The following is a 15,485-nucleotide window of genomic DNA, read 5'->3' on the forward strand; positions in this document are numbered from 1 at the left end:
AAAAGATGCATTGCACTCACACTAGACCCAAAACTATTAAATATAATAAAACATATACCACCAAATGGAAACTTTTAAAATGGGGACAAGATTATGATTTCTTTTTCCTAAAACATCAAAATGACAGAAATCTCAAACACCTTTACCAAACTTATAAATCTATTTCAAGCATTACTCTAATGGGTTCATGATACTTATGTAAGGTGTAACACCCTAATATTCGGAATCCTTATGCTCGAGTCATAAGTCAATGATATTACGGTGGTACGACTCTCAGGTGGATTTTTAATAAATAAATATAGGTAATTTCGAAAGGAGTATTAATCGAGAAGCCTGAAAAGAGTAGAAATAAAACCGCGAAGACGTATCTCTCACGTTTCGACAACAAAAGATAAATCGTGAAGCTGAAAATGATATACGGACAAGGCGTAGAGGAGATTAAGAGATAGATAACAGATAGATATATATAACATAAGTAAATAGCTACTAGTCGCGACCCGCGAAGTTTAGGTCGGCTAGAGTACATTATGAAATTAGTTGACAACAGTATATCCTAATCTCTCCCGAAGGAAACATGAGAGCCGCTATAGGCAAATTCAAAGAGTTCAATACATAATATAAACTTTCCAAAACAAAGGTGGAGATATTCTAATCAAAACACAAAGTAGAGGAAATAAAGATCTTCGCCGTCTCTCAGACGACAGCTACAACCCCCTTGCTACTGCCCGCTCAACCCAGAGCCAGTGAGATAATCACTACTGCGGCTACTACCCAGGCGGGTGTCTAAAAGCTCAACCTGGAGCGAGTGGATTCACCACTACTGCCGCTACTACCCAGGCGTCGCAATTTTTGACCTGGAGCAAGTGGGACGAACCACAACCCTTGCTACTACCCAGGTATCTCAAGCATTGGCCCGGAGCAAGTGGGACGAACCACAACCCTTGCTACTGCCCAGGCATCTCAAACATATATTCATTCAATCTCAATTCATATTTATCAACATTCATTGTTACCAAATCTCAAACATTAACTTGGAGCAAGTGGGACGAACCACAACCCTTGCTACTACCCAAGTATCACAAATAAACATTTATTCATAATCACCCTTCATTATTATCAATCTTCAGACAATGACCCGGAGCAAGCGGGACGAACCACGACCCTTGCTACTACTCAGGTATCACAAATACACATTTATTCAAAACCCCACGATTAAACTCGTTTATCATAATCCTCCTTTTCCGTCTCATACCCGGAGCAAGTGGACAACGCCACTGCCTACTACCAGGGGTCGCACATCACATTTCAATATTTTTTCATTATTATCCATTTAACATATTCATTCATTAATCATATATGCATTTATATTCAGCCATAAACAATAATGGCTTTGCCGTAACCCGGCAATAACTCAGCCATCCGGCTCATGGTCCAATCAAGAACGGGCCATTTATTAATAAATATAGCCCTCCGGCTCATGGCATACACGGTACTTCCACCGTCATCCTCCATATCTCATAATCATCTTTGATCATCATTGATCATAACTTTTCCCCTTGCTTCACTCGCAAGTTACCACATCCCCTAGCTCATTGCTAGGCATATCAGAATGATTTAATACATAAGAGGTGAGATCGGAGGCTTAGAAGTATGAGATTTGGCTTTTAAAACTCAAAAATCAACTTTGGCATGAAAACAGGGCCACGCGTACGCGCACTCCACGCGCACGCGTGGATGGCCACAAAACTCATCGACGCACAAGCGTCATATGGGCGGACGCGCGGGTTGAAAAATAGCCAAACGACGTGCAAGCGTCAGCCACGCGTACACGTGGGTGCTCTTGCACCCCAGGCACAAAACTGGCACAACTCTGGCACAACTCTCGGGAAAATAGCTGGGCATTTGGTGCAGCGCATCGACGTGCCCGCGCACACCACGCGCACGCATGGATAGTGCCTTCTTGAAGAACGACGTGTACGCGCCAAGTGCGCCTACGCGTTGAGGGTCATTCTGCTAAAAATTTTCTAAGTTAAAAGCTGCATAATTTACAGATTCAACCCCCAATCTTCCGACGGACATAACTTTCTCATTTTAAATAATTTTTCACCCGTTCTTCAAACGGCAAATTTCTTGATACATGCCCTGGTAACCCGCACTTGTAACATACACCTAACCCCAATCGGCATGGCCAATTTGGGTGATGACTTTCACATCTCTGACAGCTTGAAACATCAGAAGCAGCCGCTGCACGTTTTCCCTTACCATTCCTTTGGGACTCCTTACTCGTCGCAAAGTTATTCTGTCCTTGGGGAAAGTGTTGTACGTATCCTCTCTCCTTAAACTCTCGACCCCTTGGTGCAAATCCTTGGTTGTGCTCTCTATGACTTCCCTTCTCTGCAACCCTCCTTTTCACACACTCTTCAGCAATTCTGCTCTTATTCACTAACTCTGAAAAAGTTCGGATCTCCATTGGTCCCACTGAACTTAAGATGTCGCTCCGGAGCCCTCCTTCATACTTAATGCATTTCCATTCCTCGAAGTCTCCCGGAGCTCCCTGACACATGCGGGAAAACCTGAATAGCTCCTCAAATTTGTCTGTATACTCAGATATGGACATAGCACCTTGCTTTAGCTGCAGTAACTCCAATTCCTTGGCTGTCCTGGCGGAATTCGGAAAGTACTTCTTATAGAATTCCACCTGGAAGGCATCCCAAGTGATATGATCATTCCCCTGTTGCAGGAGACGTCGAGTCCCTTGCCACCAATGCGATGCTTCTCCCGTGAGTAGATAGGTATCGAATTCAACACGCTGCTCTTCAGGCACCAAATGCGCTTGCAGTGCTCGCTCCATGGTTTGAAACCAAGTATCAGCTTCAGTCGGATTGGTGGTTCCCTTGAACTTAGGTGGATTAACCTTTAAGAAGGTTGCCAGTGTCATCGGGCCCTGAGCTTCCCTTCCGCCATTGCCATTATTGTTCATCTGTTGCCCAAGAGCCTCCGTAGTGGCCTGCATAGCAGCAGCCATATTCTCCAACACCGCCATAAGGTTTACCGGGTTATTCGGGTTGATTTAAGCATAAGCAGTTCCATCCCTCAGGCTCACGAGGACGAACTGCTCTGATACCATAATGTAACACCCTAATATTCAAATCCTTATGCTCGAGTCATAAGTCAATGATATTACGGTGGTACGACTCTTAGGTGGATTTTTAATAAATAAATATAGGTAATTTCAAAAGGAGTATTAATCGAGAAGCCTGAAAAGAGTAGAAATAAAACCGCGAAGACGTATCTCTCACGTTTTGACAACAAAAGATAAATCGTGAAGCCGAAAATGATATACGGACAAGGCGTAGAGGAGATTAAGAGATAGATAACAGATAGATATATATAACATAAGTAAATAGCTACTAGTCGCGACCCGCGAAGTTTAGGTCGGCTAGAGTACATTATGAAATTAGTTGACAACAGTACTTAAATGAAACTTAAACCGTACCTCTTGTAGCCAAACCAATTAAGCCTCTTCTTTGGAATTCTTCACCAACCTTAGCTCCAAGTCTTACCAAAGCTCCTCAAGCAATACCAATCTCCCAATTGTGCACCAACATCACCAAATACACTAACATAACCAATGTCACATACATACATCAACCTAGGGCTCATAAAAATGACAAATCACAAGGGTTTGAGTACTTCTTACCTCAGCTCATATGAAGTAAGGATAGAACCCACTTAGAATCCATGTTGAAGTATCCCTAAACACCCAAAATTACAAGATTTCAACACTAACTACCCAAAAACGTGTAACAGTGGGGAATTTCGAAAACTAGTCAGAGATGAATGAAATACTCACCACCAAACTTAGATAGAATTGTAGAGGATGAGAAGAGCAACGCGTGGCCGCAAACGGCTCGTCAATCGGAGATTCGTAGCTCAAGTTATGGTGGTTTGAAGGTCAAAGAGAGTTAGGTTTTCTCTCTTCTCTTCTCTCTTCTCAAATCAGCGCCCCAACCCTTCTTGTTAGGGTAAAATGAGCTGAAATGCTCACAACTAATGTTTATATATGTTGGGTCTTGGGTCCACTTAGGCCCGGTTCACTTATTTTTGCCCATTGGCCCAATTTTGGGCCAAAACCTTTAAGATTAGCGCTCTAAATCGCACTTTAAATATTTCTACCTTCCCTAATTATAATTCCTCATTTCTTAATCTTATTTATCCATAATCAATTTCCTCAGTTGTAGTACCAGACAGATCTCAGCCGGTACTGCCGGTCAAAATTCCACTGCGCACTTTTACGCAGAAAACTATATTTTCCGACTCGGAAAAATTCACTGAATCCAAATATCATATTTAAATTATCAAATTCCAATTGCCAAATCTTCAAACCATATTCACTCCTATTTAACTTATTATTTACTAAATTTTGGTTAGACCGGGTATTACACAAACCAAGGTGCTTGTTGAATCTGCAGCAAATGTTCATCTGGGAAGCTTTCATTCACAGGCTGTGAGGCTTCTTGGATTGTTTCTTGTGGTAGTCTTGATAAATGATCAGCAACTTGGTTTTCAATGCCCTTCCTGTCCTTTATTTCAATATCAAATTCTTGTAAGAGTAATATCCACCTGATAAGTCTTGGCTTAGCATCCTGTTTTGACATTAAATACTTAATGGCAGCATGATCAGTATAAACCACAATTTTGGATCCTATCAAGTATGATCTGAACTTATCAAATACATAAATTACAGCTAACAATTCCTTCTCTGTTGTGGTGTAATTTTTTTGAGCTTATTCAATACTTTACTTGCATAATATATGACGTGATGCAAGTTTCCCTTCTTTTGTCCAAGCACAGCACCATTTGCAATGTCACTTGCATCACACATGAGTTCAAAAGGTAGTTCCCAATCTGGGGGTGTGATGATTGGTGCTGTTGTGAGTCTGTTTTTTAAAGTTTCAAAGGCATGCTGGCAATTTTCATCAAAGACAAAAGGAGTATCAATCATAAGCAGATTACTCAAAGGTTTAGCTATTTTAGAAAAATCCTTGATAAACCTTCTATAAAATCCTGCATGCCCCCAAGAAACTTCTAACAGATTTCACATTAGTTGGTGGGGGGAGCTTCTCTATGATTTCCACTTTTGCCTTGTCAACTTCTATCCCTTTTCTTGAAACTTTGTGACCAAGAACAATCCCTTCGGGCACCATGAAATGGCATTTCTCCCAGTTCAAAACCAAATTAGTTTCTTGGCACCGTTTCAAGACGAGAGTTAGATGTTTCAGGAAAGTATTGAAATTGTCACCAAAAACAGAGAAGTCGTCCATGAAGACCTCTAGAAACTTTTCGACCATATCAGAGAAGATGGAGAGCATACACCTTTGAAATGTGGCTGGGGCGTTACAAAGCCCAAAGGGAATCCTCCTGTATGCAAAGACTCCAAATGGGCATGTAAAGGCAGTCTTCTCTTGATCCTTGGGGTCCACCATGATTTGATTATACCCAGAATATCCGTCCAAAAAGCAATAATAGGCATGGCCGGCCAATCTTTCCAGCATCTGATCAATGAATGGGAGAGGAAAATGATCTTTTCTGGTGGCGTCATTCAATCTTCTATAGTCTATGCACATCCTCCACCCCGTCACTGTTCTAGTAGGGATTAACTCATTCTTCTCATTGGTGATGACCGTTATTCCTCCTTTCTTTGGTACAACTTGGACCGGGCTTACCCATGAGCTGTCGGATATTGGGAAGATTATCCCTGCATTCCATAACTTCATTACTTCCTTCTGGACAACTTCCTTCATCGTGGGATTTAGCCTTCTTTGAGGTTGAACTACTGGCTTGGAGTTATCTTCCAAGAGGATCTTATGCATACATACTACAGGGCTGATGGCTCTCAGGTCGTCAATGGTCCATCCTAAAGCGTCTTTGTGAGTTTTAAGTACATCAAGAAGTTCTTCTTCTTCCTTTTTTGTTAATGACGAATTGATGATCACTGGAAAGCTCTCTGATGCACCCAGGAATGCATATTTGAGATGGGTGGGTAATGGCTTTAGTTCTTGTTTTCGTACTTCTTCCTTCTTGTCTTGTTTTTCCTCTTGCTCAATAGACATCTCGTCTACTTGTTCCTCTGTTGTCTCTTGATTTTCTTCTTGCTCTTAAGGATTATCTTCCAACATTTCTTCCACCAAACTCTCTATCATATCCACTCTCACGTAATCCTCTTGCTCAGGAATGTGTTGCATTGACTTAAAAACGTTTATGACCATTTGTTCATTGTGGACCCTGAAGATCATTTCTCCTTTTTCTACATCAATGATGGCTCTTGCTGTGGCTAGAAATGGCCTTCCCAAAATGATTGAATTGTTTCCTTCCTCTTCAGTATCCAAAATCACAAAATCTGCTGAAAAAATAAACTCCCCAACCTTCACCAACAGGTTTTCCACAATTCCATTGGGTGTCTTGATTGATCTATCAGCCATGACTAGTGACATCCTGGTGGGCTTGAGTTCTTCTATAGCAAGCTTCCTTATCATAGACAGGGGCATTAGGTTGATACTAGCTCTGAGATCACAAAGAGCCTTGTCTAATGTCATGTTGCCTATGGTGTAAGCAACTACAAAACTTCCTGGATCTTTAAGCTTTGGTGGGATTCCCTTTTGAAGCACCGCGCTACATTCTTCAGTGAGAAGTATAGTTTCCTTCTCCAACCAGCTTCTTTTCTTGTTAATGAGTTCCTTCAAGAACTTGGCATATAAGGGCATCTGTTCCAATGCTTCAGCCAGGGGAATGTTGATTTCCAGCATCTTGAAAATTTCCAGGAATTTCCGGAAGTGTTGATCCTTGGTTTCTTTGTTGAACCTCTGAGGGTATGGTAGTGGAGGTGTAATGCTCTTCTCCACTTGCTGCTGTCCCGGAATTGCTTCTTTTGAACTATGTGGCTGGTTGTCTTTCTCTTTGAGCTTCTCTGGGGCATTTGTTCTTGTTGTCATGTCTTCATTGCTAGCTTCCCCTTTCTCTGATGATTCTTTGTTGCTATCCAAAGGCTTCTTGGTTACCTCCTTGTTGTTGTCTACCAATGTCTTTCCACTCAGTAGTTGTACAGCTTTGCACTCTTCTTTTGGATTAGAAATGGTGTCACTTGGTAGTGAGCTTGATGGTCTCTCAATAGAAATCTGCTTGGAGATTTGCCCAATCTGCCTCTCTAGGCTCTTCATGGAGGCTTCATGGTTCTTGGTTGTCATTTCTTGGTGTTTCCACATTTTGTCTATCAAGATTTCTAAGTTAGTGATTCTTTGAGATTTTGGTGATGCTTGTGGTAGGTTGTGAGATGTGGATGGTGGATGGTAGGCATTTTGGTTGGTGGGTTAGTTATTGGATTGATAATGGTTGGGGTTGGGGTAGTTGTTTTGAGGTTTTCTGTAAGGGTTTTGGTTAGTTTGCTGCTGGTTGTGGTTTTAGTTGTTCCTTGAAGTGTTTTGGTTTGAGTTCCTCTGCCATGGTTGTTGGTTCTGGTTATGATTGTCTCCCCATCTGAGGTTTGGGTGGTTCTTCTAGGATGGATTGTAGGTATCACCATAAACTTCATTCTGTCCAGAGTTTTGGTTATGCATGTACTGCACTTGCTCCTGTTGTTGCTCTTCTTGGCTTTCTTCATTCTGCACCCATACAGTTGATGGGTGACTTGTGTTCATAGCTGCTACTTGAAGGCTGTCAATCCTTTTTGCCATTTGTTCAAACTGTTGTTGAATTTGTTGTTGCATCATCTTGTTTTGAGCCAAAATAGAGTCTACTCCTTCCAGTTCTAGTACCCCCTTTCTCTGTGATGGTTGGCGGGTTCTTTGATGAGCAAAGAAATATTGATTATTGGCCACCATGTCCACAAGATTCTGGGCTTCCTCAGCAATTTTCATCAGTTGTAATGAACCTCCAACAGAGTGATCTAATGCCTCTTGAGATTTCAATGTTAGGCCTTCATAGAAATTCTGCAGCACGTCCCATTCATTGAACATCTCTGGAGGACACTTTCTGATTAAGGCTTTGTACCTCTCCCATGTTTCATACAAGGATTCGGCATCTAATTGTGTGAATGTCTGCACCTCGGTTTTCAGCCTGATGATCCTTTGGGGTGGATAGAATTTGGCTAGAAATTTAGTCACCAAATCATCCCAACTAGTGATACTTCCTTGGGGAAAAGTTTCAAGCCATTGTGCGGCCTTGTCCCTTAATGAGAACGGGAACAGCAGAAGCTTGTAAGTTTCAGGATTCACGCCATTGGATTTGATAGTATCACAAATCCTTAAGAAGGTAGATAGATGCTGGTTGGGATCTTCCAATGGGCTGCCTCCATAGGAACAATTGTTCTGGACAAGTGTAATGAGTTGTGGTTTTAGCTCGAAGTTGTTTGCATTGACATTGGGAGTTAAGATGCTGCTTCCACAGTGTCTGGGATTTACAAAAGTGTAGGAGGCCAACACTCTCCTCTGTGGTGGATTGGGATTAGATGGATCTCCTTCCATCTCGTGATATTCTTCCTCAGATTCTTCCTCTCCAACAATACCTTTCCCTCTCTCAGCTCTTCTTAATCTCCTGAGGGTTCTCTGGTCAGCTTCGAATAAGATAGGAGTAGCTCTCCCTGTACCTGACATACAAACAAAACAAGAAATACACAACCAGTGATACTTCAATCTATTGCTAGAATAAAGTTTTAGTTAGCTTAAGCAAAAATTCAAACAGTTAGTAGGTTAGTCAAAATTAAAGAAAAAGTGCTTGATCTAAACTACCGCCTCACTTAATCATTGTCAATCTATTCAATCCCCGGCAACGGCGCCAAAAACTTGATGTGCGGAAAACGATCCGACACAAAACTCACCGGCAAGTGTACCGGGTCGCATCAAGTAATAAAACTCACGGGAGTGAGGTCGATCCCACAAGGATTGAAGGATTGAGCAACTTTAGTTTAGTGGTTGAATTAGTCAAGCAAACAAGTGTTGATTGTGTAAAATTGTGTTGACAGGAATTAAATTGCATAGAATGTAAAGGGGAGTGGGTGATTTGCAGGAAATTAAAGGGAACAAAAAGAGAAAAAGAGCTGAATCTTAAAGAACAAGAAATTAAATGGCAGAAACTTAGAACACAAGAAATGTAAATTGCAGAATCTTAAAGTGCAATAAATGTAAATTGCTTGAATTATAAAAGGAGTTGGGAATTGGGATTGCAGAAATTAAACAAGGAAAAGTAAAATTCAACAAACAGAAGTATAAAAGATGGATTCAATTAAACCGGATCTCAAATGACAATAGCAATAAGCTTGGTGTAGCAACGAAACAAGGAAATTGAAATTGAAAGATGTAGATCTCAGGACCCAAAAGACTAGATAACCAAGTCTAGATCTCAATGCCTTCCTAGATCCAAATTTAGAATTCAATTGTAAGAAAAGTAAAGATCAAGCAGTAGAAGAAAGGAATTCAAATATTGATTTCTCAAAAAGTGTAGTAAAGAAAACAGAGAGATCTCAAGGTGAGATTAAGACAGAATTTCCTCAATTCTTCAACACCCAAGACTCAAAATCTCCAAATAGCTCAAAACCCAAAAGCTCTCCAAAAACTACTTCAGCAAAACTAAAAAGGAAAAACTCCTCTAAAACTTCAAATCCTAAGCTATTTATACACTTTCTTCAAATGATCATTAAGCCTTGAATTGGGCCTTTAGTCTTGATGGAATTGGGTTGATAGTAGCCTCCGTTGATTGCTCTTGGTGTTGGGAAGAAATCCATTTGTGAACCGGGCCATGAATCATTTACGTTTGAGTCAACGTTTGAGGCAAACGTTGACTCAAACGTCCCTTGTGTGACATTATGCAGCTCGGCCAAGTTGCTATCTTCCACGTTTGAGCCAACGTTTGAGGTCAAACGTGAGCTTAAACGTGGTTCCCCCATGCTACTCCTTTGGCCAACATTTGGCCCAACGTTTGAGGCAAATGTTGGCGCAAACGTGGCTCAATTAACTCATCAATCAGGGACTCTTCTTTATGCTAAATTGGTGCCAATGTTTGATCTCACGTTTGAGGTAAACGTTGGCAAAAACGTTGGTTTGCTCCAGGGGTGCCTTTTCTCTTCTTTTTGGCGCCAACGTTTGACCTCACGTTTGAGGCAAACGTTGGCGCAAACGTTGCCTTCCCTTGCTTCTTCTTCAGCCAACGTTTGCCTCAATATTTGAGGCAAACGTTGGCGCAAACGTTGGCTCTTCTCCAGGGTGTTCTTCATCTGCTTCTCACGTTTGAGTTAATGTTTGAGGCAAACGTTAGCTCAAACGTGAATCCCTCTTTTCAAGCCTATTCTTGCAACCTTCTTCCAAGCTTTATTCCACCTATCATCAATCAACAATTGTATCAAAGCTATGTCATAATCATGAGAGTTGTTCTTCTTCTTGTCACATGAGCAATTATGGCACAAAAACTCATGAAAATGCATCAATTTATCCATGGTTGATTGAATCAAAGGAAACATAAAATTCAACCCAATTGGCTTACTTATGGCTTAAGAAAGTGCATAAAACTAAATGAAAACAAAGGAAAAAGACTAGTGAAACTAGGCTAAGATGACTTGTCATCAGCATACTAACTGTTTGACACATTGTGTCAGCTAACTCTAACACACACCCTAGAAATAGAGTGTTTACTTGTCATTTGGTTTGTCTTGGTGTTGTGTATGCCAGGACAGAGAAAAGCAACATCAATATCCTTTGATTCTGAGGGAAAAGCAACATCAACAGTGAGTTATTACTTGGCGATTCGGTATACCTGCCGAGGGAATTTGTGCTGTGCAAATTTCCAGTCATCACCTCCTTGCTTTTCTCTGCTTCTCCTCTGCTTTTCCTTGCTTATCATCAATCAAACAAGTGCATCAAAGCTTTGCTATAATCACAAGATAATGCATCATTCATTGCATCAAGTAGTTTTTTCATAAATCTCATGAAAATGATTATAGTTCACTAAGGTTTGATGAATCAAGACATGCATAGATAACTCATCCAAATGCTTGCTTATTGATGAAGATAATGTATAAAACTAAGTAAAAACTATAGAAAATGGCTTGTGAAACTAGCTAAAGATGCCTAGGCATCAGGGGAGGAAGATGATGATAACCATGGGTGGTCTTCTCCTATATATACTAATTTAATGACTAAGGATTACAGAAACAGGATAAACTAAGTTGATAGTGCAAAAATTCACTTCCGAGGCCCACTTGGTGAGTGTTTGGGCTGATCAATGAGTGTCTCCACGTGCTAAGTCACCCTAGGGGCGTTGAACGCTGGCTAGGGGTCCCCTTTTAGGTGTTGAACGCTGGCCACCCCCTTGTGGGCGCTGGACGCCAGGAGTGGGGCTGGTGGCTGGCGTTGAACGCCAGTTTTAGGCCTTCAATTCTGAAGCAAAGTAATGTCACAAAAACTTGTCTCTCAACAAATTTCCACTAGCAAGTGCACCGGATTGTCATCAAGTAAAAACTCCTATTGAGTGACGTCGAATCCCACAGGGATTGATTGGTTGATCAATATTAATTGGAGAATTGTTCTAGTTGAACTGAATCAGAATTAAAATTGGGATTTGCAGAATATAAATTGGCGGAAAAATTTAATTGCAAGAAATTAAGTGAACAGAAATTAAATTGCAGAATCTAAAGAGCAGAAGCTTAAATTGCAAGAAATTAAATGGGAGTGGGGATTAAGCATCATATTAAAGAGAAGAATACAAAGAGAATGGGTGAGATCAGATAGGGAATTCATAGGGTTTTAGGAGATATTGAACTCTCCGGATCAAATCATTTTCATCTCTTCCTCAATCAATGCATTCATTGACTTTGCTTGGCAATCTTAGATGATTGAATTCCAATGTCTTAGCTCACCAATCTCTCTAAGCTTGAATAATTGCCCAATGTCTTGGTTTGATTGCTCATGAGAAGAGATGAAGTTCGGTCACTGATTATACCACATAAATTCATAGATCAAAGTATTGGTAGGATTAAATGTCACAATATCCATCCAACCCCCAATCTAATCCAATGTAAGAAAGCATTTCTAGCATGAATTCCTCATTTCTCTCTCAAGGATAAGAGGAATTCCAATTATGAATAGCTTCTCTGTCAAGACAACTATCTAATTGAATTAAGATCGAAAGCTTTCTAACAAAATCAAGAGAAAAGATAGAAGAAGAAGATGAAAACTATTATTGATCCATTGAATTACAATAGATCTCCCTAACCCAATGAAGAGGGGTTAGTTGTTCATGGCTCAATTCAATTTACAGAGAAGAAGAGTGCAGGAAAATAGAGCCTAGCTAGAAGGCAAAAGAAAAGAAAGTACATAAAACTAAAAGGGGAAAAGTGCAGAAGAGAAATAACAGAGTTTTGAACTCCCAGAGCCCCCTAAGGGCCTCCCAGAGAGCTCCCTTAATCTCCAACAATTCTTCTATTTATACTCTTCTTTCTCATATTCAATTGGATCAAGTACTTGGATGTGGGCCTTGGCTGAAGTGGGTTGAAGTGGCTCCAATGCTGTTGAGAAGAGAGGGGTTGAATTGTAGAGTTCTGGTATCCACATTGGAGTCCACGTTTGAGGGCAAACATTGAGCCAAATGTTCTCTTAAGAAAAATGAGTTCTGGGCACTTTGAGCAACATTTGACTCAATATTGGAGCACCAACATTCGCGCGTCCACGCGTGCGCGTGGCCCACGTGTCCACGTGGATTGTCAAAATTGTCATTCTACGCGTGTGCGTAGCCCATGCATACGCGTCAAACAAGTTTTTGCGCATATGCGTCCTTCAGGCGTTCGCGTGCAAGGTCAAAATTCGTATCCACGCGTACGCGTCATAGACGCGAACACGTTGACTCAAATTTTCCCACTTCCAGTTTTGGGAGTCTCATCACGTACGTTGGACCACAAACGCTCCCTCCAATGTTGGCCTTTCCATGCGTACATGTCGCCCAGGTGTACGCGTCACAGCTACTTTTTCCAATTTCCAGGAAGCACTCTATATTGAAATATGTTGGAGGCAACGTTAGACTGCCAACATTCCCTCCAACGTTGGCACCAGAAACTTGCAGAAAGCTGCATTGCCCCCCTTTCATTGCTCCTCCTCTGCTTCTCTTCTCCTATCATCAACCAAACAAATACATCAAAGCTTTGCTAATTTCACAAGAATTTGCATCATTCATGATCAACAATTAAATATAGCATAATTCTTATGAAAATGTATCAAAATAACAATGTTTGATTGAATTAAGGCATGCATGAAATTCTATCCAAATACTTACTTATTACCTAAGAAATAAATAAAATCTACTAAAAACAAAGGAAAAAGGCTAGTGAAACTAGCCTAAGATGTCTTGGCATCACAACACCAAACTTAAATCTTGCTTGTCCTCAAGCAAGTAATAGAACATAAGCAGAATGAAGTGAAAATACAAGAGATACAAGTCCTTATTTAGAGAATTCAAATCCTTACTTTTATGGAGTTTCATGCATGGCAATTTAAGTTCATGTTCATGCTGTTTTCTAGGCTCTCATATGCTCTTGAACTCTCACTCTATTGCCTTCTATGAGACTCTTATTCATGATCCTTAAACTTCTCTATTTTTGTTTTCTTCTTTAGAACTTATTGCTTTTGTAGCTAAGTGTTCTGTGTTGAGACAACTCTTTAGGATAGGCTTTTATCCAACACTCCCAAACCAGTTGGTTCAAGGTGCTAGGTGTTGAAACACCCCTAAGAACTTAATCACCCAAGTCTCTTCTCAGCACATACACATCACGGGCAGATGGTTTGTTATTCATTCCGACCTTGGTGTCCAGCACCTCTTTGGGTTGCTAAATATTTTGTGACAAGGTTACTCTTGATAGTGGACTTTCAGTTGATAATCCCGGGTTAGTTAACCCAAGTTGTCAAGTGATACAACACTCGAACTTATTCATCCAAGTATATCCTTGCACAAAAACACCACAGACACATGCCTCAAGATTCAAACTATTGGTGCCCAGCCTTAATTGTTGCTCTTTTCTTTCTTTTTCATTCTCTTTTTCACTTTTTAGGACCTTATTAATTCATTTAAGTCTCATAGAATGCACTTCAAGCTCATAATTCAAGAGATATTTTAGCCTTGTACCTTATTGATAAACCAATTTAACTAACAATTACCACCACAACACTAGGACTTAATTTTGCAACATTGGATTTTATTCTTGTTTTTCACAACAATTTCTCATAATTTCTTTTATTGAGCTTAAGAACACAGCATATAATTCAAGTAAGGATGAAGTGGCCTAGGCACTTAGACTAGCATCCCCAAATGTCAATAAAGAAACACAAGCAGAAAGCAAAGATTCATGAAGACAGGGTACAATCATACTTCCAATTTAAGCACTACAAACCAAAAATGGTTAAGTAACAATACAACCTCTTGGTTTCTTCTTGTTTCTTCCTTGTCCTCATCATCCATAGCTTTTGTATCCTTCTTGTCTCCTTGGATGATGGTGCATAGTCCTTCCAAGAGATTGATTGACTTTCTGCAAAGTTATTGGAAGTTGCTTGTTCCCTAAGCACTTAAGAAACAGTTAGCATGCATATATGCTTGTGATTTTCTGAACTTAAGTTGGTGTGTAAACACCAAACTTAGTTCCTTGCCTAATGCAGCAGATTGACTACATGCAGAGAACCTCATGTGCTTTTATTAAGAAAACAACTATAAACTTGAAAAACAAACTATGAACTAGAAACTAAAAACATGCTAAGTAGTTTCTTTGGTTGTTTGGAGTCAGTGACTTGTCATTGAAGGGTTGCAATGTGTTTTTAAATGAAAACAATAGTGGAACACCAAACTTAGTATCACATATTCACCCTTTAAATTGTTTTGGTGTGCAACACCAAACTTAGCTCCTTGCAATATAGAGTATGGACGAACTGATTTTCTACTAGTAAAGAATTTTCACAAATGAATTCCTGTTGTGAGTATAGCTTCTAAACCAACAGAGAATCCTTTCGTACAAAAGTTTTGGTTGTCACTTAAGCAAACCCAATAAAATTTATAACCGAAGTATTTAAACCTCGGGTCATCTCTCAAGGAATTGCAGGGAGGTGTGTTTATTATTGGTTATGGAAAAGGTATCTTTTTGGGTTTTTTAAGATAAGAAGCAACAATAGTAAATGGCAATGGAAACAAACTAACTAGAAAAACTCTTGGCAAGGTATGAGAACTGGAAATCCCATCCTAGTTATCCTTATCAGGTGTGATGAGAATTGTTATTGCTCCTACTTAGTTATCCCTTACTAAATAAAGGAAAGTCAAGTGGACTAATCAATTTGATTCCTCAAGTCCTAGTCAACTCATGTGGAAAGACTAACTTTAGAGGGATCCAAATCAATTAGCAATTTCCAATTTTAAATCAATAGCTGAGTTTGACAATTCAAGTGTCACCAATTACTCAACCAAAGCCA

The sequence above is a fragment of the Arachis ipaensis genome, chromosome B05 (assembly GCF_000816755.2).
Source record: "Arachis ipaensis cultivar K30076 chromosome B05, Araip1.1, whole genome shotgun sequence".
Lineage (NCBI taxonomy): Eukaryota > Viridiplantae > Streptophyta > Magnoliopsida > Fabales > Fabaceae > Arachis > Arachis ipaensis.